Source organism: Dendrobates tinctorius, unplaced genomic scaffold (genome assembly GCF_039654945.1).
Source record: "Dendrobates tinctorius isolate UK_male_01 unplaced genomic scaffold, ASM3965494v1 ptg000003l, whole genome shotgun sequence".
NCBI classification, from domain to species: Eukaryota; Metazoa; Chordata; class Amphibia; order Anura; family Dendrobatidae; genus Dendrobates; species Dendrobates tinctorius.
Genome location: NW_027361671.1, coordinates 21,067,347 through 21,093,506, shown reverse-complemented (window position 1 = coordinate 21,093,506; position 26,160 = coordinate 21,067,347).

Sequence of the window (26,160 nt, the reverse complement as noted above, 5' to 3'; positions counted from 1 at the left end):
AGCTCTGGTAACCCAGATGTCGTCATGACGACATCGGGTTACCATGGCTGCGATCGGGACCCCGCGTCATGCCGCGGGGTCTCCAGTACAAAGGCAGAGGTGCTGTCAGCCCTCTGCCTCCTCCTGAAATGCTGCGATCGTGTTCGATCACTCCATTTCAGGGGTTAAAGTGCTGGAAGTGGTCTGTGACCGCTCCTGGCACTTAGTGCCATGTGTTAGCTGTGAGAATCAGCTGACACCTGGCCGCACACCACCCATGTGCGCGGCCGATCGCTATGATGTACTATACCGTCCATGGTAATTGTGCCAGGTCACATTGACGGTATAGTACGTCAGATGTCAGAAAAGGGTTAAAGGGAATCTGTCAACCCCTGGGACGAATATGACCTATTAATATGGGTGTACAGGTAATAGGAATGTTAAACTAGTCCTACCTGTACGCCTCATATTAGGGGTCTTCTTGTTGAGAAATCTCATATTCTTTCCTTATGCTAAAGATTTCTTCCAGGCTCCAGTTCATATGGTGCCTGGAAGAAATGCTTGCCTCCTGTCTTCTTTATAACACTACCCCCCTCCCATGCACATCAGTTTTGGCACAAGAATCCCATGCCTGTGCCCTGCACTCCCTATACCATACATATCTTTTCCTCCCTTCTATGGGCACTGCATTCAGGGATCTTCTGCACAGACGCCGGCGACTTCGACTCCAGTGACCTCCGGTGTGCGCAATGATAGTGTTCTCCCCACTTTCTCCCTGCATGGTTATTGCTTTGTACACATAGTTTCTAGGGTTTACTATGCAGGGAGGAAGTGGGGAGAGCACCTTATTGTTGCGCATACCGAAGGTCACAGTGAATCTCTTGCACATAAGATCCCTGAATGCAGTGCCCATAGAAGGGAGGAAAAGGTATGTATTGTGGAGGGAATGCAGGGTGCAGGTGCAGGATTATGGCGCCAGAACTGACGTGCATGGAAGGAGGACAGTATTATAGTGAAACAACAAATATGAACCTAGCACTCAACTTAAAGGTATTTGTAAGGCGGTTTATTGTAGTACATGAAAAAAGACGTTTCGGTCAATGTGACCTTCTTCAGTTACGTGTGGTATATAGATTGTGTAGAGCTTATAGGCATCTATCCCGACCTGTTTATTATGCTACTTTTATGTATATTCGTCTTTCTAGGAGCCGTCTTGATGCCATAATATACTAACGTATTCCTCTCTCTCTCACAGAGTCGATTATATTAATGTGTTGGAATTGGACGCCACTGCTACAAGCCTATTTCTATCTATTTGGGATTACATAGCGTTATTTCTCTCCCACAAGTCTGCACAGCACAAATACTATCGATCTCAGCTTCTTTTGCCTCTCTCTTTATAGTTCTCCTTGAATATACTGCCGTTGTATGAATTATCACAATAAAGTTATTTAGTATATTTCTCTGGACCTCTGCACAGTGTCTCAATTAGCATACTCCCGACACCAGGGGACTATTGCCTGCTCACTCCCACCCCGTTCAATGTTTTCTCTTGGCCAGGCTATGGTCATTTATATGTTAATTTCTATCTCTTGAATTCTGAATTCCAATCTCCCTACCAACAATATATAGCATCCCCATACATAACCGCTATCATTAGCATGTGTTTCTCCACATTTTGAGCTGTTATTATGTCTTTCCTCTGGTGGAAAGCAAGCTCCCTGTACTGTGGATCCCACAGTCATATTCTTCCTGTTAGTCACTTCCTGTTTACTGGAGCTTACAGCTCCCATTGGCCGCCCACCACTAAATATCCCTCCCCCTCCCCTTTTTAAACCTGCATGTCTGCATGCAGGATCAGATGGCCGGTGGACACCGCATCTGGAGGCACGTTTGCCCCTCTCCTATATACTGACAAGGTAAATACTTAGTGCTGATATGTCCTATCAACAGGGGAGGTGATACTATTTATGCACACATTGCAATAATGCTCCCCCTTGCTATAACCTCCACAGCTCATTTCCTTAGAGAGATCATTCTCCTCAGTAAGTACTATTTTTTTTTTTTTTTCCTGCTACATGATTCACTACTACTATCATACGCTCCATTTCACCGCATCTTGTTTTTTAGATGCCTAAAGCACCATCGTCCTCTCTGATAGATGCCTATAAGCTCTACACAATCTATATACCACACGGTATGTTTGACATTCTTATGGATTGCTGCTATATATTTTCTATGGCTCTTTTTAAATTATTTGGCGTGCTATGGGCAGTGTGGGATACCTGCCGTTATCTGCGACCAATTTATCCTATTTTTGTATGACCATTTTGACTATTGTTTGTATATACTTCTGTTTTCTTGATAGATGCCTATAAGCTCTACACAATCTATATACCACACGTAACTGAAGAAGGTCACATTGACCGAAACGTCTTTTTTCGTGTACTACAATAAACCGCCTTACAAATACCTTTAAGTTGAGTGCTAGGTTCATATTTGTTGCTTTAACGGTTTGGGAACCTAACCTTAGCACAATCTTGAGTTGTGCTCATGGTGTTCTTTCTATAAGTATTATAGTGAAGACAGGAGGCATTGATTTCCTCCAGGCATCGTACGCCCCAGAGCCTGGAAGAAATCATTAGCATAAGGAAAGATTATAAGATTTTTCAATAAAAAGATAGACAATATGAGGCATACAGGTAGGCTTAATTTAACATTTCTGTTACCTGTATGCCCATATTAATAAGTCATATATGCCCAACGGGGTTACAGATTCCCTTTAAGACATATTAGTACTATGTATTAGAATAAGGTTACATTCATAAGTATAATAATTTCATCACACAAAGTCAGTTGAAGATTATGCCACAAGATTTGGTTGTGGTTGTGCTACAGATTTAACACTATGCATTTCAAAGTGTAATATCTGCACTGAAAATTCATTGAGATGATTGGCATTGCAGTGAAAATAAAATTTGAGCTAGTATCCCAGAACTGATCTGCAGTACCCAGGAGCAGCCGCTATATAGTGTGACAGAGCAATAGTGTTTAGCTTTGCACACTGTTAACATACTAGACAGTTGGCACTGTAAAAATCTAATCTGTAGGGGTGTCAATGTTTAACCCCTTCCTGACATCCGACGTACTATCCCGTCCACGGTACCCGGGCCCGTATGACCGTGGACGGGATAGTACGTCTACCGCGATCAGCGGCGCCCACGTGGTGAGCGCCGCTGATCGCGGCCGGGTGTCAGCTGATTATCACAGCTGACACCCGGCACTATGTGTCAGGGGCGGTCACGGACCACCCCCGACACGTTAACCCCTTGCACACCGCGATCAAACATGATCGCGGTGTACCGGGAGTTAAAGGGAAGCATCGGGAGGGAGGGGGCTCCCTCCGTGCTTCCCTGAGCCCCCCACGGCAGCGCAATGTGCAGCGCTGCTGCCGGGGGCTCCTATCCTCCAGGCCCCCGAATCCAAGATGGCGACGGGGGCCTTCGGGGACCTGAGGAAGCTGGCTTCCTCAGTGCCTGCAAAGCGCAGGCAAGAGGAAGTCTTCTTCAATGCCTGTGACAGATTGCTGATCTGTCACAGTGATCTGTGATGTGACAGATCAGCGATCTGTCACAGGACAGTGATGTCCCACCTGGGACTATGTAATAAAGTAAAAAAAAAATTTAAAAAAAATGTAAAAATAAATAAAAAAAAATCGCCAAATAAATTAGAAAAAAAAAAAAAATATTCCCTCAATAAATCCATTTTTTGGAAATAATAAAAAAAAAACAATAAAAGTACACATATTAGGTATCGACGCGTCCGTAATGACCCGCCCTATAAAACTGTCCCATTAGTTAACCCTTTTAGCGAAGCCCTTAAAAAATAAAAATAAAAAACGAAGCAAAAAATAATGATTTATTATCATACCACCAAACAAAAAGTGTAATAACGCGCGATCAAAAAGACGCATATAAATATCCATGGTACCGATGAAAACGTCATCTTGTCCCGCAAAAAACGAGCCGCCACATAGCATCATCAGCAAAAAAATAAAAAAGTTATAGCTCGCAGAATAAAGCGATGCAAAAATAATTATTTTTTATATAAAATAGTTTTCATTGCATAAAACCGACAAAAACATTAAAAAACGACCTAAATGAGGTATCGCTGTAACCGTACTGACCCGAAGAATAAAACCGCTTTATCAATTTTACCGCTGGCGGAACGGTGTAAACGCACCCCCCCAAAAGAAATTCATGAAACGCTGGTTTTTGTTCATTCTGCGTCCCAAAAATAGGAATAAAAAGCGATCAAAAAATGTCACGTGCCCAAAAATGGTACCAATAAAAACGTCAACTCGTCCCGCAAAAAATAAGACCTCACATGACTCAGTGGGTCAAAATACGGAAAAATTATAGCTCTCAATATGTGGTGATGCAAAAACTATTTTACAATAAAAAGCGTCTTTTAGCGTGCAGCAGCCGCCAAACATAAAAACCGCCATAAATAGTAAGTCAAACCCCCCGTTATCACCCCCTTAGTTAGGGAAAAATAATAACACTAAAAAAAAGTATTTATCTCCATTTTCCCGTTAGGGTAAGGCTGTGTGCACACGCTGCGGATTAGGTGCGGATTCATCCGCGCAGATTTTGTAAAATCCGCAGGTGAAACCACCTGCGGTTTTACCTGCGGATTGCTCTGCGGTTTTGTCCTGCGGTTTTTCATCTCCTCAATAGAGGAGATGGCAAACCGCAGGAGAATCCGCAGAAAGAATTGACATGTCAATTCTTTCTGCGGATTGAAAATCATGGTACTGTACACCGCAGCAGCCAAAACCGCTGCGGAACCGCAGCAAAATCCGCAGCGTGTGCACACAGCCTTAGGGTTAGGGCTAGGGCTAGGGTTAGGGCTAGGGTTAGGGCTAGGGTTAGGGTTAGGGTTAGGGCTAGGGTTAGGGCTAGGGTTAGGGCTAGGGTTAGGGCTCAGATTAGGGTTAGGGGTGTGTTGGGGTTAGGGTTGGAGTTAGAATTGGGGGTTTCCACTGTTTGGGCACATCAGGGGCTCTCCAAATGCAACATGGCGTCTGATCTCAATTCCAGCCAATTCTGAGTTGAAAAAGTCAAATGGTGCTCCTTCCCTTCCAAGCTCTGCCATGCGCCCAAACAGTGTTTTACCCCCACATGTAGGGTATCAGCCTACTCAGGACAATTTGCAAAACAATTTTTGGGGTCCAATTTCTCCTGTTACCCTTAGGAAAATAAAAAATTGGGGGCAAAAATATCATTTTTGTGGAAAAAAATGATTTTTTTACTTTCACGTCCGAGTGTTATAAACTTCTGTGAAACACTTGGGGGTTCAAAGTGCTCACCACACATCTAGATAAGTTCCGTGGGGGGTCTAGTGTCCAAAATGGGGTCACTTGTGGGGAGTTTCAATAGTTTAGGTACATCAGGGGCTCTCCAAACGCACATGACACCCGCAGACCATTCCATCAAAGTCTGCATTCCAAAACGTCACTGCTTCCCTTCCGAGCCCCGACGTGTGTCCATACAGTAGTTTTCTCCCACATATGGGGCATCAGCGTACTCAGGACAAATTGGACAACAACTTTTGGGGTTCAATTTCTCCTGTTACCCTTGGGAAAATAAAAAAATGATGACTAAAAGATCATGTTTGTGGAAAAAATACGAATTTTTTATTTTCACGCCCGGGCGTTATAAACTTCTGTGAAGCACTGGGGGGTTCAAAGTGCTTACCACACATCTAGATAAGTTCCTTGGGGGGTCTAGTTTACAAAATGGTGTCATTTGTGGGGGGTTTCCACTGTTTAGGTACATTAGGGGCTCTCCAAAGGCAACATGACACCCGCAGACCATTCCATCAAAGTCTGCATTCCAAAACGTCACTACTTCCCTTCCGAGCCCCGACGTGTGCCCATACAGTAGTTTTCTCCCACATATGGGGTATCAGCATACTCAGGACAAATTGGACAACAACTTTTGGGGTCCAATTTCTCCTGGTACCCTTGGGAAAATAAAAAAATGGTGACTAAAAGATCATGTTTGTGGAAAAAATACGAATTTTTTATTTTCACGCCCGGGCATTATAAACTTCTGTGAAGCACTGGGGGGTCAAAGTGCTCACCACACATCTAGATAAGTTCCTTAGGGTGTCTAGTTTCCAAAATGGTGTCATTTGTGGGGGTTTCCACTGTTTTGGTACATCAGGAGTTTTCCAAACGCGACATGGTGTCCGATCTCAATTCCAGCCAAAAACGTCAAATGGCACTGCTTCCCTTCCGAGCTCTGCCATGCGCCCAAATATTGGTTTACCCCCACATGTGGGGTATCAGCGTACTCAGGACAAATTGCACAATAACTTTTAGGGTCCTGTTACCCTTGGGAAAATAAAGATTGGGGTGAAAAGATCATTTTTGTGGAAAAAATATGATTTTTTAATTGTACCGCTGTACGTTATAAACTTCTGTAAAGCCCTTGTGGGTTCAAAGTTCTCACCACATATCTAGATAAGTTCCTTGGGGGGTCTAGTTTCCAAAATGGGGTCACTTGTAGGGGGTTTCCACTGTTTAGGTACATCAGGGACTCTCCAAACGTGACATGGCGTCCAATCTGAATTCCAGCCAATTTTGCATTGAAAAAGTCAAACGGCGCTCCTTCCATTCTGAGCTCTGCCATGCGCCGAAACAGTTGTTTCCCCCCACAAATCAGGTATCAGCGTACTCAGGACAAATTGCACAATAACTTTTGCAGTCCAATTTCTCCTGTTACCCTTGGTAAAATAAAAAAAATTGAACCTGAAGTATTTTTTTTGTGAAAAAAAGTTAGATGTTCATTTCTTTTTAAGTATTCAAAAAAATTCCTGTGACGCACCTAATGGGTTAATAAACTTCTTGAATGTGGTTTTGAGCACCTTAAGGGGTTCAGTTTTTAGAATGGTGTCACTTTTGGGTATTTTCTATCATATAGACCCCACAAAGTGGCTTCAAATGTGATGTGGTCCTAAAAATAAAATGGTGTTGTAAAAATGAGAAATCGCTGGTCAACTTTTAACCCTTATAACTTCCTAACAAAAAAAAATTTTGGTTCCAAAATTGTGCTGATGTAAAGTAAACATGTGGGAAATGTTACTTATCAAGTTTTTTGTGTGCCGTATCTCTGTGATTTAAGGGCATAAAAATTCAAAGTTGGAAAATTGCGAAATTTTCAAAATTTTTGCCAAATTTCCATTTTTTTCACAAATAAACGCAAGTTATTTGAATGAAATTTTACCACTATCATGAAGTACAATATGTCACGAGAAAACAGTGTCAGAATCACCGGGATCAATGGAAGCGTTCCAGAGTTATGACCTCATAAATGTACAGTGGTCAGAATTGTAAAAATTGGTCCGGTCATGAACGTGCAAACCACCCTTGGGGGTGAAGGGGTTAAACCCCACCAATTTGATAGGTGATTATAATCATTGCAGTAGACAACTCACAGCTGCCAGCACCACAGACTTGACTGCGACTGAGTATATCCAAGTGCTTCTCACTAAATTAGAATATCATCAAATAGTTAATTTATTTCAGTTCTTCAATACAAAAAGTGAAACTCTTATATTATATAGAGTTATTACAGACAGAGTGATCTATTTCAAGTGTTTATTTCTGATAATGTTGATTATGGCTTACAGCCAAAGAAAACCCAATAGTCATTATCTCAGTAAATTAGAATAATTAACAAAAACACCTGCAAAAGCTTCCTAAGTATTTAAAAAGGTCCCTTAGTCTGTTTCAGAAGGCTCCACAATCATGGAGAAAACTACTGACTTGACAGATGTCCAGAAGGCAGTCATTGACACACTCCACAAGCAGGGTAAGCCACAAAAGGTCTTTGCTAAAGAAGCTGGCTGTTCAGAGTGCTGTGTCCAAGCATATGAATGGAAAGTTGAGTGGAAGGAAAAAGTGTGGTAGAAAAAGGTGCACAAGCAACCGGGATAGCTGTAACCTTGAAAGGATTGTTAAGAAAAGGCAATTCAATAATTTTGGGGAGATTCACAAGGAGTGGACTGCTGCTGGAGTCATTGCTTCAAGAGCCACCACACACAGACGTATCCAGGACATGGGCTACAATTGTCTCATTCCTTGTGTCAAGCCACTCATGGCCAATAGACAACGCCAGAAGCGTCTTACCTGGGTAAGACCTGGCTAGTCATTGCTTGCATTGAGAAACATGTGATGGTGTCTCCGTGGCTTGTGTTTTGCATATTTTTACATATTTCCCATAAGCGATTGGGGCTTTGCTCTAGAATCACTGCGTTGAGAAACATGTGATGGTGTCTCCGCAGTGTTGGATGTTGATCTCCATGAGTTCATTCATCCTCATTTTTCACAGCACCAGAGTTGACTGCGACTGAGTATATCCAAGTGCTTCTCACTAAATTAGAATATAATCAAATAGTTAATCTATTTCAGTTCTTCAATACTAAAAGTGAAACTCTTATATTATATAGAGTTATTAAAAACAGAGTGATCTATTGTTTATTTCTGATAATGTTGATGATTATCACTTACAGACAACCTGCAAAAGCTTCCTAAGTATTTAAAAAGGTCCCTTAGTCTGTTTCAGAAGGCTCCACAATCATGGAGAAAACTACTGACTTGACAGATGTCCAGAAGGCAGTCATTGACACACTCCACAAAGGAAGGTAAGCCACAAAAGGTCTTTGCTAAAGAAGGTGGCTGTTCACAGAGTGCTGTGTCCAAGCATATGAATGGAAAGTTGAGTGGAAGGAAAAAGTGTGGTAGAAAAAGGTGCACAAGCAACCGGGATAGCTGTAACCTTGAAAGGATTGTTAAGAAAAGGCAATTCAATAATTTTGGGGAGATTCACAAGGAGTGGACTGCTGCTAGAGTCATTGCTTCAAGAGCCACCACATACAGACGTATCCAGGACAAGAGCTACAATTGTCTCATTCCTTATGTCAAGCGACTCATGACCAATAGACAACGCCAGAAGCATCTTACCTGGGCACAGGAGAAAAAGAACTGGACTGTTGCTCATTGGTCCAAGATGCTGTTTTCAGATTAAAGTAAATTTTGCATTTCGATTGGATATCAAGGTCACAGAGTCTGGAGGAAGAGTGGAGAGGCACAAAATCCAAGTTGCTTGACATCTAGTGTGAAGTTTCCACAATCAGTGATGGTTTGGAGAGCTATGTCATCAGCTGGTGTAAGTACACTGTGCTTTATCAAGACCAAAGTCAGCGCAGTCTTCTACCAGGAAATTTTCTCATTTGCCCTTCTAACCAGTTAATTCCGTTTTCCATGAGAACTATGACATCATGATTAAATACAGATTAGCAGAATCCTTTAGAGCTCTATGTAGAAACAGGAAGTCTCTTTACCCTGCATGAGTCATCATTAGAACTAAATTTCTATATCACTCCAAAGTCCCTACCACTAATGTATTACCTCTCCATATGTGAAACAAGTCATCATCTGAACAAGAGAAGTGAAAAGAAACCAAGCATCACTCGCAATTAAAACCTAGTCTAAGAAAGATGGGTTTTTACAGGTGCAGGCTCTTGCAGGGGACCACATCTCCAAATATGTACTACAAAAAGGACATTAGTGATAGGAATGATCCACATTTTGGTACACCTTGAATTACAAAAAAATTTAAAAAGTGTTAACATGCCTAGAATCTATTGAATAGATTGAATTGTCACTCGTTCTCTTCCTTCATTTCACTCAGATAATTTTTCAGGGGACTAACACTATAATTTTTTTTTACACATTACTTTTTTCTATATAAGTTATCATTGCCTCATCATTACTCTCTTCCTTTAGTTCTCCAAACTTTTTCTTTTAGTCAAATAAAGTGCAGAAAGAAAATGGGATACTTTCATAACCATCCTGGATAGGTCACATGTACAATTTATATTGAAAACGAGCAAGTTAAAACCCCCATAGTTAAGCGCCATATTTACCTATTTTGATATAATGTTTTTCTTCTATTTTTAACTTGCTTGTTCTCATTGGTTATATATTACACACAAGTTCTGTCCAGGTTCTATCCAGGATGGCTAGAAAAGATAAAAGTGTCCTTAGCAGTAGGGGTGAGCAAACCCGAAAATAAAAATTTTGGGGCCGGGAACGAACCCCGAACACGGACTTATTACTGTATGTCCGGTGTGCTCTTAAGCCACTGTGTGTACTCTGCCCTCAACCCGCCTGTGGGAGTATTGTGCATTTAAGCTGCTGTGTGTACTCTGCCCCCCCAGCCTGTGGGAGCAATGTACCTTTAAGCCATTGTGTGTTTTCTAGTAGACACGAAAATAACTAATTAGCATCAGCCATCTCATTGCCATTTATAGGCCAAAGAAATATGTCTTCTAAACCAGTGTGTGTTTTCTAGTATAAAATAGATGACTCCAGCACTCAAAATAGATGATTTATATGCAAAAATATTTAATTTCCAGAAAAGCAAACAGGATTATTGTAGACAATTGACCCAAAAATGTATGAAGCTCTCAAGAAAAAATACAGACACGTATAGCTCTCAACGTTTCTGCTTATATTAAGCCTTTTTCACGAAGCGTCTTTTCTGTAAGAACAAGACAAAAACACAAGAAAGTAACTAAAAATATGGCTCAATTGACACTATCCAAATCCAAATCAAGAACAGGATTACATATATACCATTCAAAAAGCAAAATTTTATAAATGAAAGGTAACTGTTCCAGCAGAACAGTATATTGAGTATATTGAGAGCACTAATATAAAATCGGAGGCATCAAAGTAATAGCATTGATAACCGTGTCAGGCTGAATAAAAAAATACTTGTAGCAAGATATATGTACACACATGCTTTTTTGCTAATGTTCCTGATCACTAGACAACATACATAGACTTGACAAATAAACATGGTTATAATTGAATTTTCAATAACCTCGGTCTGACTATACCACTTTAACAAGATTGCTTCATAATTAGAGTGCACCAAGAAGAGAAATAAAGAAAAATACTGTATATACTTGTGTTATGAATGAGTGACCATAGGAGGCAAAAACAGAAATGCTAGCTAAGTCCAGAAAACCAGAGAAGTTGGCAGCTATCGGATTGCAGACCGCTGAACCTATCAACACAACTAGCAGTAGCTGTGGGGGGTTCCTACGATGCCCTAGACCCCTCGATCACAGCCGGAGAATTAAATAGGCCTAAAGAAAGAAAGGGGAAATCTAAACTGCCCCAGAGCAGACCCCAAAGCAATAGGCAGCCCCCAACATATAATGACGGTGAAGCAAGATGAAAACACTAACACAGACAGAAAGATAGACTGAGCAAAGACGGGGCCCGAGCTAACTAGATAGAAAAGGACAGGAAGGCTGCTGTCTGCAATCCGTGAAAAACCCTATGAAAATAAGAGCCAACAGACTGACAGTGAAAAAGGCCCTGAAGACGCTAGGCTTCAAAAAGCTATGTCAGTACTCAGGAATATTCTGAAGACAGAGCTACAGGCAAAAGGAGATTCAGCTCACCCCAGAAGGGAATGGCAGAATACAGAAAAGCAAGGAGAACAAAAAACAAAACAAGAATGCTAACAGGCAAAACAGAAAACTTAGTTTTAGAGGAGCAGGAATCAGACTGGTGTCCGAGAAGTCCACAGAGAAATCACCCGCAGGGCAGAAGGGCGTCGGCAGCCTTATATCCAGTCCGTGACTCCACTTAGCCAGTCATCCTCATTAGACTCAGGTGCCTGATAATCAGGCTCATTACCTTCCTTTACCAGAATAGGAGTTCACCAGACCTCAGTGACGAAGGGGAAAATGAACTCACAACAGTACCTCCCCCTTGAGGAGGGGTCACCGAACCCTCAACCACGCCACCAGGGCGATCAGGGTGAGCCCGATGAAATGCACGCACCAATCTTTTGGCATGAATATCAGAGGCAGAGACCCAGGAATTATCCTCCTGACCATAACCCTTCCACTTAACCAAATACTGGAGTCTCCGTCTAGCCAGACAGGAATCCAGTATTTTCTCTACCTCATATTCCATGTTACCTTCAACCAATACAGGGTCTGGAGGTGCCACCCCAGGAACAACTGGTTCAACAAACCTCTTCAACAAGGACTTATGGAACACATTATGGATTTTAAATGTGACAGGAAGAGCCAAACGAAAAGAGACCGGATTAATAATCTCCAAAATCCTGTAAGGTCCAATAAATCTAGGCTTAAACTTAGGAGAAGCCACCTTCATAGCAATATTTTTTGATGATAACCACACCATATCACCAATCTTAAACTGGGGACCAATGGTCCTATGATGATTGGAAAACCGCTGGGCCTTTTCCTGGGAGAGAGATAACTTATCCACCACTTGGTCCCAGATCTGGTGCATTCTCTCCACCACAGTGTCAACACCTGGGCAGGCAGAAGGATCCACCTGCCCTGAAGAAAATCGAGGATGAAACCCAAAGTTACAAAAAAAAGGTGACATCAAAGTGGCAGAACTAGCTCTATTATTTAAAGCAAATTCGGCCAAGGGCAAAAATGAAACCCAATCATCCTGATCAGCGGAAATAAAACATCTCAAATATGACTCCAAGGTCTGGTTTGTTCTCTCTGTCTGCCCATTGGTCTGAGGGTGAAAAGCAGAGGAGAAGGACAACTGAATTCCGAGCTTGGAACAGAAGGTCCTCCAAAATCTAGACACAAACTGAACTCCTCTGTCAGATACAATGTTCTCAGGAATCCCGTGTAAGCGAACCACCTGTTGCAAAAACAAGGGCACCAACTCAGAGGAAGATGGCAACTTAGGGAGTGGTACAAGATGAACCATCTTAGAGAACCTATCACAAATCACCCAAATAACAGTCATTCTTTGAGAGACCGGCATATCAGAGATGAAATCCATTGAAATATGGATCCATGGCCTCCTGGGGACCGGCAAAGGCATCAACAACCTACTAGAGCGAGAACAAGATTTAGACCAGGAGCAAGTCCCACAGGACTGCACAAAATTCCTGACATCATGAGACAAGGTGGGCCACCAAAAAGAGCGACTCACCAGATCTCTAGTACCAAAAATACCTGAATGACCAGCCAATGCAGAGCAATGAACTTCAGACATCACTCTCTTCTTCCACTGGTCAGGAACATACAACTTTCCACTGGGACAACGCTCAGGTTTGTCCTCCTGGAACTCTTGCAGAGCAAGTCTCAAATCGGGCGAGATGGCAGAAAGAACTACCCCTTCGCCTAAGATGTTAGCAGGCTTGGTCACCACAGGAGAATCAGCAAAGAAACTCCTAGAGAGGGCGTCTGCCTTGACATTCTTAGTTCCAGGAAGAAAAGAGACCACAAAATCAAAACGTGTAAAAAACAAGGCCCACCTAGCCTGTCTAGGGTTCAAGCGTTTAGCCGACTCTAGGTAAATCAAATTCTTGTGGTCAGTGAGGACCACAACTTGATGTTTAGCTCCCTCCAACCAATGTCTCCACACCTCAAATGCCCATTTCATGGCCAACAGTTCCCGATTCCCCACATCATAGTTACGTTCCAATGGAGAGAACTTTCGGGAAAAGAAAGCACAGGGATTCATTTTAGATGTTACAGGATCCTTTTGAGACAAAACAGCTCCTGCACCAATCTCAGAAGCATCCACCTCTACCTGGAACGGGAGTGAGACATCAGGTTGCCGCAAAACCGGGACGGAGGTAAATCTTCGCTTCAGTTCCTGAAAGGAAGCAACAGCCTCCGGAGACCAATTCAACACATCAGCACCCTTCTTAGTCAGATCAGTCAATGGCTTGGCAATACTAGAAAATTTTGCTATAAATTTCCGATAAAAATTAGCAAAACCCAAAAACTTCTGGAGGGCCTTCAAAGAAGTGGGCTGAACCCAATCATAAATGGCCTGTACCTTGGCCGGGTCCATTTCAATAGTTGACGGAGACAAAATAAATCCCAAAAAAGAAATCCTCTGTACTCCAAAAAGGCATTTCGATCCTTTGACATACAGGGAATTCTCCCTCAAGATCTGGAACACAGTCCGAATATGTTCCACATGAGAATCCCAATCCTTGGAGAAGATCAAAATATCATCCAGATAGATAATCAAAAATTTATCGACAAAGTCTCGGAAAATATCGTTCATGAAGCACTGGAAGACAGAAGGGGCATTAGTGAGCCCAAAAGGCATCACCAGGTACTCAAAATGTCCCTCCGGAGTATTAAACGCCGTCTTCCATTCATCCCCCTGCTTAATGCGGATAAGATTATGGGTCAAGCTTGGTAAACCAGCAAGCACCTCTAACTCTAGAGAATAGATCCGAAATCAGGGGTAACGGATACTGATATTTAATAGTAATTTTATTCAGGGCACGATAATCAATACAAGGCCTTAAAGAACCATCCTTTTTGGCCACAAAAAAAAACGGCACCTAAGGGTGAAGAGGATGGTCTAATATGACCCTTCTCCAACGCCTCCTTAATATAGGACCGCATAGCCTCGTGCTCGGGTACAGATAAATTGAAGAGCCGACCCTTGGGAAATTTACACCCCGGGCTTAGTTCAATTGCACAGTCATAACTCCTATGAGGAGGCAGACTCATTCTCACTAAATACATCATAAAAGTCCGCCAAACAGTCAGGAACATCATGCGACTGAGGAGAGGTGGAAAAAAACGGAGCCTCACTAAAGGCACACCGACAACCCCAACTCACCACAGACACATATTTCCAATCCAAAACTGGATTATGAATTTGCAACCAGGGAAACCCCAGAACAACGGCATCATGCAGACCATGCAATACCAAAAATCTGCAATTTTCTTGATGGTCTGGGGCGACCCGCATGACCACCTGGGCCCAAAACTGAGGTTTATTTTTAGCCAAAGGAGTAGCATCAATCCCCCTCAAAGGGATAGGCGTCTGCAGAGGTGTCATCGGAAATCCACAACGTTTAGCAAAATCCAAGTCCATTAGGTTTAGCGCTGCTCCCGAATCCACAAAAGCCTTGGCGGAAAATGTGGACAGGGAGCAGATCAGCGTAATTGCCAGAAGAAACTTAGGTTGAACACCACTAACAGAAAACGTGTGTGCAAAGCGTTTCTCTCGTTTAGGACAAACAGAAATAATATGCGAGGCATCTCCACAGAAAAAACACAGCTTATTACGCCTTCTGAACTCCTGACGTTGCGCCTTAGACAAAACTCTATCACATTGCATAGGTTCAGACGTCTGTTCAACCGGTGGCAACACCTCTCGTGCAATCCTGCGTTCACGTAAATGCCGATCAACCTGAATGGCTAATGACATAGAATCGTCCAGACCAGAGGGAACAGGAAATCCCACCATAGTATCTTTTACGGCTTCTGACAAACCCTTCCGAAAGAGAGCAGCCAAGGCATTATCATTCCAGGTAGTAAGGACCGCCCACTTTCGGAACTTTTGACAGTACAACTCTGCAGAATCTCGACCCTGGTTCAATGCCAACAGGGTCTTTTCAGCCTGATCAATAGCATTAGGTTCGTCATACAACAACCCCAAAGCTTGAAAGAATGCGTTCACATTAGTCAGAATAGGATCATCTGGTTTCAAAGAAAACACCCAATCCTGGGGATCGCCACGCAGCAAAGAGATGACAATTTTAACCTGCTGCGCGGAGCTCCCTGACGAGTTAGGCTTCAAGGCAAAAAATAATTTACAATTATTTTTGAAACTCAAAAATTTAGATTGATCCCCAAAAAATACATCAGGTGTAGGGATCTTCGGTTCAACAGCATGCGAACGAGCAAGGTAGGCGAAAATTCCCCGCACTTCCGCAGCGAGCTGCTCCACACGATCAGACAATTGCTTTATCTCCATTGAGAGAGAAAAAAAATTCCCCCTACGGCCTCAGATATAGAGGAAAGAATATACACACACCTTTTTTTTTTTTTTTAAACACAATTCTTTCCTGCTATTGAGTACCATAGGATCTGCGGGATGGCGGGTGATTCTGTTATGAATGAGTGACCGTAGGAGGCAAAAACAGAAATGCTAGCTAAGTCCAGAAAACCAGAGAAGTTGGCAGCTATCGGATTGCAGACCCCTGAACTTATCAGCAACAACTAGCAGTAGCCGTGGGGGGTTCCTACGATGCCCTAGACCCCTCGATCACAGCCGGAGAATTAAATAGGCCTAAAGAAAGAAGGGAAATCTAAACTGCCCCAGAGCAGACCCCAAAGCAATAGGCAGCCCCCAACATATAATGACGGTGAAGCAAGATGAAAACACTAACACAGACAGAAAGATAGACTGAGCAAAGACGGGGCCCGAGCTAACTAGATAGAAAAGGACAGGAAGGCTGCTGTCTGCAATCCGTGAAAAACCCTATGAAAATAAGAGCCAACAGACTGACAGTGAAAAAGGCCCTGAAGACGCTAGGCTTCAAAAAGCTATGTCAGTACTCAGGAATATTCTGAAGACAGAGCTACAGGCAAAAGGAGATTCAGCTCACCCCAGAAGGGAATGGCAGAATACAGAAAAGCAAGGAGAACAAAAAACAAAACAAGAATGCTAATAGGCAAAACAGAAAACTTAGCTTTAGAGGAGCAGGAATGAGACTGGTGTCCGAGAAGTCCACAGAGAAATCACCCGCAGGGCAGAAGGGCATCGGCAGCCTTATATCCAGTCCGTGACTCCACTCAGCCAGTCATCCTCATTAGACTCAGGTGCCTGATAATCAGGCTCATTACCTTCCTTTACCAGAATAGGGAGTTCACCAGACCTCAGTGACGATGGGGAAAATGAACTCACAACATACTTGTGTATAAGCCGACCCGCGTATAAGCCGACCCCCCTAATTTTGCCACAAAAAACTGGGAAAACTTATTGACCCGCTTATAAGCCTAGGGTTAATTGGTGGTCCGAGAAGATGCTCCATAGATAAAACCCCCCCATTAAGCTGCTGCACAGGGGTTAATGCTGGCCCAAGAAGATGCTCTATAAATACCCTCCATATGCTGCTGCACAAGGGTTAATGCTGCCCCATAAATACCCCCCATATGCTGCTCCACAAGGGTTAATGCTGGCCCAAGAAGATGCTCCATAAATACCCCCCATATGCTGCTGCACAAGGGTTAATGCTGCCCCATAAATACCCCCCATATGCTGCTCCACAAGGGTTAATGCTGGCCCAAGAAGATGCTCTATAAATACCCTCCATATGCTGCTGCACAAGGGTTAATGCTGCCCCATAAATACCCCCCATATGCTGCTCCACAAGGGTTAATGCTGGCCCAAGAAGATGCTCCATAAATACCCCCATATGCTGCTGCAAAAGGGGTTAATGCTGCCCCATAAATACCCCCCATATGCTGCTCCACAAGGGTTAATGCTGCCCCCTAAATACCCCCCATATGCTCCTCCACTGTTAGGTGTCTGGTTTCTGCGCCTGCTCTGCAGGAATCCAGAGCCTCACATTCTGCGGTCTCCTGCTGTCTATCTACTGCAGAGAAGATTACTTTGCAACAGACCGCTCCAGACACTAAGTTCCTCTGTGCTCCTACTGGGCATGCTCACAAGGCGATCTCCCATTGGAGATCGGGAGTCATGTGTCCAGGTCCTGCTCCAGATCTCATTGATCCATCTCGGATATCTGGAAGGTCCCGCACGGCTATAAAAAGTGTGCATGACCGTTTGGCCATGCGATAGTATAGGCTTTTCAAGCTAATGTGTGAATGGTGACGGATGTATGACTCTGGTGACTGACTCATTTGAAACCTCTTCCCTCTGATATTACGCATGTGGTTAGGGAATTAGTGCAGCAGTCAGCGCCAGTCAGTGGCAAGCCTCAGGCCACTGTCCTCTCTGCACCTCTACTCTAGCGTCCGACATTGCGCCTGCCTCCTAGCTTTGTCGACTGGCGGCCGTACCTTACGCCACGCTGCAGTTGCAGCCCTCCTTGGTTTCCGAAGCAGCGATGCCGCACACACGGCAGGTCTAGACGGACGCAGCTCCTTTGCCTTGGGTCCTGCTCCTGTGACCAGATACCGTGTGTGCATTTTCCAGTGGTCTGTGACTCTAACAGGCTCAGCTTTTTTCGCATGTTTATGTTGCGGCGCCTCTGTGTGTGAACAGAGCCTGCTTTGCGCACCTCGGGTGAAGTCTAACCCGTGCGCATTATACCGCCATATTGCTTGTCTGTCATTTCCTAGCAGCGGTGTAACATCTACTGCACGGTGGACCCCGAGCGGCGAACGCACTTTATTATTTATTTTTATTTAGTGCGTTCCACCGTTCCTAACATCCACAAGGGTTAATTCTGCCCCATAAATACCCCCCATATGCTCCTCCACAAGGGTTAATGCTGCCCCATAAATACCACCATATGCTGCTCCACAAGGGTTACTGCTGCCCCATAAATACCCCCTATATGCTGCTCCACAAGGGTTAATGTTGCCCCATAATTACCCCCCATATGCTGCTCCACAAGGGTTAATGCTGCCCCATAAGATGCTCCATATATACCCCTTATTTGCTGCTGCAAAAAAAAAATGACATACTCACCTCTCCGGCGCTGGGGGCCAGGTGCCGGTGTCCTGAGCCCCTAGCAGTGGCGATATTCACCTGTCCCCGTTCCAAGCCGTGCATCGGTGTGTCCCCTGGATCTCTGCATTGACAGCAGAGGGCACGCACTGACTACGTCATCATGCCCTCTGCCGTCACAGCAGGAGGACCCGGAGCGGTGCACGGCTTGGAACGGGGACAGGTAAATATCACTCTGCCCCCGTCATACTCACCCCTCCTAGCGAAAGGTCTTCTCTGCAGCGGCAGCCCCTACTTCTCCCTCTGCCGTCTGCTTCCTGCATTCAGCTGGTCACGTGGTACCGCTCATTATATATGCTCATATTCATGAGTTTAATGAGCAGTACCACGTGACCGCTGAATGCAGGAAGCAGACGGCAGAGGGAGACGCAGAGGCTGCAGAGAAGTGCCAGGAGAAGTGAGTATGATCTCTGACACCCCCGCTCCCCCTCCCCCACCCACCCTCCCAGTATATGACTCGCGTATAAGCGGATGACATTCATCCACTCAATGCCGACTTTTATTCCCCATTGTCTTGCATTGGGGTCAGGTTTAGGACGAAACTCCGACTTTTTTTGCCCTAGTCGGACCAGTTTCATCTGAAACAAATTTTGTTTCATGAAACCCGATCCGACCAAAGTCGCTCAACTTTACTGGTGACGTGTGCAGTTTGAAGCAAAAGAGGGAGCAAGACACAAAGGTACATTGGGCAGACCCTAGCTAGTACATTAGCTACTACTGCCCATCGCGACTCTGAAATTAAGGTTGTATTAAGGTTGAATATATATGTTACTCATTTGTAGTAATTGATTAATTATATATGCACATAAAAATGGGTATGTACACATACATTCTTTGCGGCATTTAGGTACCATTCTGCGCTTTTTTCTTATTCCAAACCTTTATTGCAGAATGTTTTGTGTGCATTTTTTGTCAAAATATCTGCATTAATTTTGGAGATTCTGACACATTGCATTCATATTATTGTATTTACATACAAAAAGAAGGCTTTGGAAATTAAAAAAATCTAATGTTTGTAGATCTCTAGTTAATCCTATCAGTACACAATGATTGATGTATATAATATCTTTATTTGTTTTATGTGCCCATGTAATTAGCATGCACATATACACTTTATGCACTAATATAGTAGTGACATGCGTTTTTGTGAGACCACACTCTATGAAGATAGTATTGGTAGTCAAATAGTTAAATGGAAGCGGTCTCCTTAATTAATCACATGTGCTTATGCAATGGTTGAGAACATATAAAAGAATTGCTCATTTTATGTCTGTATGCCATAGAGAAAGGACCATTTTCGGGTCCGAAACGCGTCAGGCGTTGGGGGCTTTCCCCTCATGTACTGTTTTTTAACCATGAAGATTTTTTGAATAAAGATGATGTTTTTTATGAAAAAACTCCACAGCCGGAAAAATTCTTTGTCTTCAAGCTTGTCTATGTGTGGTAGTCAGCCACTGAATTCCAGGCACGGCCGGTCTCCAAGCATGGTCTGGTGAGTAATAATCCTTTCCCCATTCTTTCCTATTTTTGATCTGAGTTACTACACAACTGCTGGAAAAAACACTTCAGGTAATGATGGATGAGGTGGTGACATAGGACGAAGAGGAGCAGCACCAGTTCACACCGTTATCAGGCCTATCAATCAGACATGGCTCAGAGGCTGAGTTACTGTCTCAACAGCGGGCCAGGTACCAAACTGTACACTTTGGGTGAAGTAGGATGAACAACAATGTTCACAACAGAGTGGTACTAAAATCAGCTCAGGTGCGTCATTGGAGCATGACAGGGAGGATACAGAGGACCCAGACCATTCACCTCCCACCAAGGAGGGCAGTCTGGCACACATGAGCCAATACATGCTGCATGCCTACTTATCGACCAATGGTTTCCCCATATTGTTATCAGTGTTGATTACTGGATGTCCAACTTGCTGTATTCACACTACATAGACAACGTACCATCTTTACTTCCGTCATTGGAGAATGATCTCAAAATGCGTGATTATAAAACATGTTGGTAGAGAAACTACTTCTGGCTTTCCACCTGACAGTGGGGGCTCAGTGGAAGAACAAGACAGAGGTACAGGAGTAGGTTGCCAAAGCAGCTGGGGCACCACGAGCACCTTGGAATGCAGGTTTAAGATGGCGGAAATGTGGCAAAACATTCTCTTTACACCATAACATCTGGTACGGTACATTTTAGAAGGAGGCAGATTTACAACAACATGGTGGAAGTGTATGTGTCCAAAAGTCTCCATGTACTAACTGATGGGTCTGCCCTATTTATCTTCTGGATCTCCAAATTGGACACATGGCCTGAGCTTGCACTTTATGCCTTGAGGGTGCTGGCTTGCCCTGCGATAAGGGTATTGTCAGAACATGTGTTTAGCACAGCGGGGGTGTCATCACCGACAGTCGCATGCGCTTGTCCACATCCAATGTGGGAATGCTAACATTTAATAAAACAAACCATTTGTGGATGATCCCAAAGGACTTGTCCATACCTTTGGATGACTAAACAAGTATAGCAGCTGCACAAAGCCAGTCTTCAACTCTATTTGCCATTTGTTTCATTTGGGTGCCTCCTCTCAAAATGAAATTACAAAAACAACTGTGTTGGCTACCTCCTTCTCCCCCTCTTCCACCTTCACTGCCACTGCCTACACCTCCTCCTCCAGTTGGACCTCCTCCCTGTGGGTTTGTTCATTTATTAGTTTTGTTAGTTTTTTTTATAAACTTCAATGCTATCCGTGGGAGTGATGTACTTCTAAACATATTTTTCTGCTGTTATGCAACCATGTTTATGACAGTACTGTACCAAAAGCTGCTGTGTGTATACTTTAACCCATATCTGTGGCAATACTGTGCCAAAAGCCGCTGTGTATTCTTTAACCCATATCTGTGGGAGTACTGTGGCTTTAAGCTGCTGTGTGTACTCTGCAACCCTGCCTTTGGGGGTACAGTGCCCCATTGTCTGATTGTTAAATCTTTAATCAGTTTCTCTGCGGGAAATGGGAAAACATGGTCTGAGGGTTAAATTTGTTATCTGCTTCTGTAGGGGTACTGTGCCCCATGCGCTGTGAGTATAATTTATCAGCTTCTGTGGAGGAAATGTGAAAACATGCTCTGTGTGTGAAATTTGTACTCAGCTTTTGTGGAGGTACTGTGCACTATGCTCTGTGGAAAAAATTTGCTATCGGCTTCTGTGGGGCTACTGTGTCCCATTGTCAAGTGTAGAATACAGTCTGTATAGAGCCTTGTGCTTGGGTGCGAGGAAACACAGAAGACATTCCTATTAAGGGAATAGAAGAATCCAGGATATCTATAAACAGAAAGATAGTGAGGAAACACTTAGCTAACCTAAATGAATTCAAGTCTCCAGGTCCAGATGAATTACACCCCAGAGTACTGAAAGAGATAGCAGAAGAAATTTTTGAACCCCTCTCCATAATCTTTGAAAATTCTTGGAGAACATGAGAAGTGCCAGAAGACTGGAGAAGAGCAAATGTTGTTCCTATCTTCAAAAAGGGGAAGAAGGTGGACCCAGGCAACTATAGGCCGGTGAGTCTGACTTCTATACCAGGAAAGATCTTTGAATAAATTATTAAACAACATGTATGTCAGTACCTGGATAAGAATGAAGTGATTAAACAGAGTCAGCATGGGTTTGTAACTAATAAGTCATGTCAGACTAACTTAATTTCCTTCTATAATGGAATCACTGATTGGGTGGATCAAGGAAATGCTGTAGATATAGTATATCTTGACTTCAGCAAAGCATTTGACAAAGCCTCTCATACAATCCTTATTGAAAAAATGACTAAGTATGGAATGGACAAGGCAACTGTTAGGTGGATTCGTAACTGGCTTAGTGATCGGACCCAAAGAGTGGTCGTAAATGGCTGCACATCCAGTTGGAAGAATGTCTCAAGTGGGGTACCACAGGGCTCTGTCCTGGGCCCTGTATTGTTCAACATCTTTATCAACGATTTAGATGAAGGAATTGAGGGTAAACTGATTAAATTTGCTGATGACACAAAGCTAGGAGGGATAGCTAATACTAGAGAAGAGAGAGAGAGGATTCAAAAAGATATAAATTGGAGAAGTGGGCAGCAACTAACAGAATGGTTTTTAACAGGGAGAAATGCAAAGTACTACATCTGGGCAATAAAAATGAAAAAAGCATATACAGAATGGGAGGAATAGGGCTAAGTGACAGCACATGTGAAAAAGACTTGGTTATACTAATAGATCACAGACTGAAAATGAGTCAACAGTGTGATGCAGCAGCAAAAAAGGCAAATGCAATTCTAGGATGTATTAACAGAAGCATACAGTCTAGATCACGTGAAGTCATTATTTCCCTCTACTCCTCTTTGGTCAGACCTCATCTGGAATATTGTGTCCAGTTTTGGGCACCACATTTTAAAAAAGACATCAACAAACTGGAACAAGTTCAGAAAAGAGCGACCAAAATGGTGACCGGTCTGCAAACCCTGTCATATGAGGAAAGGTTGCAGGATTTGGGATTGTTTAGTTTGCAAAAGAGAAGACTGAGAGGAGACTTAATAGCTGTCTACAAATCTCTAAAGGGCTGTCACATTGTAGAAGGTTCAACTTTATTCTCATTTGCACAAGGAAAGACTAGAAGCAATGGGATGAAACTGAATGGGAGGAGACACAGATTAGATATTAGAAAAAACTTTTTGACAGTTAGAGTGATCAATGAGTGGAACAGGCTGCCACGAGAAGTGGTGAGTTCTCCTTCAATGGAAGTCTTCAAACAGAGGCTGGACAGACATCTGACTGGGATGATTTAGCGAATCCTGCTTTGAGCAGGGGGTTGGACCAGATGGTCCAGGAGGTCCTTTCCAACTCTACGATTCTATGATTCTATGACACAGGCTTGTTTAAGTAGTTCTTGTATTACTTCATACAAGTAAGGGTTAACACACTTGCAGGTACAGGGCAAGAGACAAGACAATCCGGAATAAACCTGAAGTCCAGCAAAGTCACAGAAGTAAGTACAAGCCTATCTCTCTTACATGGAAACTGAAAACTCCATACTGGTTAAGGTCAAGATAGATTCAGCATGACAGAAAGCAAAATGACTGACAGGGAAAACTAGGTTCATTTAAAAAATAACAGCAGAAATGGCAAAGTCTAAAAACCTTACACCCATGCACTGTGGGCGAAATTTGTTATCAGCCCAAATTTTACTCTACCTTTGTTGGAGGGCCTCATTAAAAGATTTAACTACTCATTCCAAATACAGAGCTTCTAAATTGTCATGGGTGGCTATTTTGTCTCACTGACAAGAGGTTGAGAAGTGGTTAATTTGCATGACTGCTGCCTTCCTTCGTTGTGGTACCCGTTAATCACGTTAACTCTCTGGAATAGAACCCTGATTCTTCGTACCAGTGTGTACTCTACAACCCTACCTGTGGAAGTACGATAACAAAAGCCGCTGTGTGCACTCTGCAACCCCGCCTTTGGAGATACTGTGCCCCCTGCTCTAGGGGTGAAATTTTTAATCAGCTTCTGAATAGTTACATTGCCCCATGCTCTCTGGGTGAAATTTGTTATCAGCTTCTGTGGGGGTACTGTACTCCATGCTCTGTAGGTTAAATTTGTTATTAGCTTCTGTGGGGTTAATTTGCCAAAAGCAGCTGTGTATATTCTTTAACCCATATTGTGGGAGTACTGTGTATTTAAGCCGCTATTGTGTACTCTGCATGCCTGCCTGTGGGGGGACAGTGCCCCATTGTTTGGTGTGACATTTTTAATCAGCTTCTGTGGAGGAAATGTGAAAACATGCAGTGTGGGTGAAATTTGCATTCAGCTTTTGTGGGGGTACTGTGTCACTTGCTCTGTGGATGAAATTTGCTATCTGCTTCTGTGGGGGTACTGTGCCCCATGCTCTGTGGGTGATATTTGTTATCAGCTTCTGAGGTAGTATGGTGCCCAACGGTCTCTGTGTATTCTGCAGCCAGGTCTGTGCGAGTAGTGGGCATAAAAAATAGCTTTACTCTACCTTTGTGGGCAGGCCTCAATAAAGGATTTAACTGCTAATTCCAACTACAGAGCCTCTAAATTGTTTTGGGTATTGTTAAATTTTTTGTTATTCATTTACTTCCTATTTTACCATGAATGCTTTGGTGACAGGACCCCTTTAAGTCATTTTCCTATCCACATTTGTTTGCAGTGCAATTGTCTTGCTCTTACCCCCATCTTTTTTCCTTTTACAGCCCCCTAGCCCCTACTCTGAACATTTTACAACACTGAACTTCGGGTCCCCATTATCTTATATGGTGTTCAGGGTCTGGGGTCAAGTTTGGGTTCTGATCCAGACTTTTTAAAAAGTCTGGTTGAAACTGGCGAACCCGAACATCCACAGGTCCGCAAATCACTACTTGACAGTGCTTAATTGCTAAATGCAGCACTTGTATACTGCTGCTGAACCATTAAAACAAAAGTCTTTTTCAGGGCTACATACTGTCCTTTCCCTAGTAAAACCGCTGTTACCTGCATTCAGTGTAGGGATAGCTGGCGGAGGAGGGATAGTTTTGGTTTACAGGAGCAGGGATTATTATCTTACAGTTCTTCTATAGGTATAATGCATCTGCAAACTAAAAACAAAAGTACTTTTCAGGTCTACATATTTTCTTTTCCCTGTTAGTACCGGAAATTTTACATGCATATATTATAAATGTAATTTAAAATGCGCAAGACCTGGAATGAGGGAAGGGGAAATGGACGTGCTGCTGATGGTGCACACAGAGGCCAGGACCGTGGTCCAGGTGAGACTGTGCCTGCTATGGGAGCACAACTAACATGCTCATCCATGAGAACTAGCTTCCTGTTCCACTTTGCAGGGGCATGTGGGACACCATTTTTGAAGCAAGATCAGTGCGAACAGGTGGTCGGTTTGACGGCAGATAATGCTTCCGGCATGTTTCACAGCACTATCCTGTCTTTCACATGGTCCAGTCTCACTTATGAAGAGTCTGGACCACATAATCCTCACTCTGATCCTCCATCCTCCCACCATTGCATATCCTAAGAGACAAGTGTTTCCACAGTCAGACACTCCAAGGAGCTCTGTACAATTCCATTTATTGATTCTGGCCTTTTGCCAAAGGGACATGAGGAGATCATGTGTAGTGAATCTTTGAGCAGCCTAGGTCAGAAGATGATTCTGGTAGGGAACAGCAATTAGTGTCTCTAGAGGTAGATGATGATGAGGCAGTTACCAACAAGTGATGTTGTTAAGTCAACAAGTCAGAAGGACCAGAGTGTGGTGGTGGAAGACGAGGTGGTGCAAGATAAAGTCACTGACCCAACCTGGGAAGGTGTCATGGAGAGTGAGGACAGCAGCACAGAGGGGGAGGGATGCGCAGCACCACAACATGCAGGAAGAGGCAGTGGTATTGCCAGTGGGAGAAAGCAGTCAACTGTTCCCAAGGGCACCCACACGTGGCAAGCTCCCAGGTCAATAGTTAGGTTTTCCCCAGAATGGTGCATTTTTAAAGAAAGTGTGGATGATAAAAAATCAGTCATTTGCAACATTTGCAG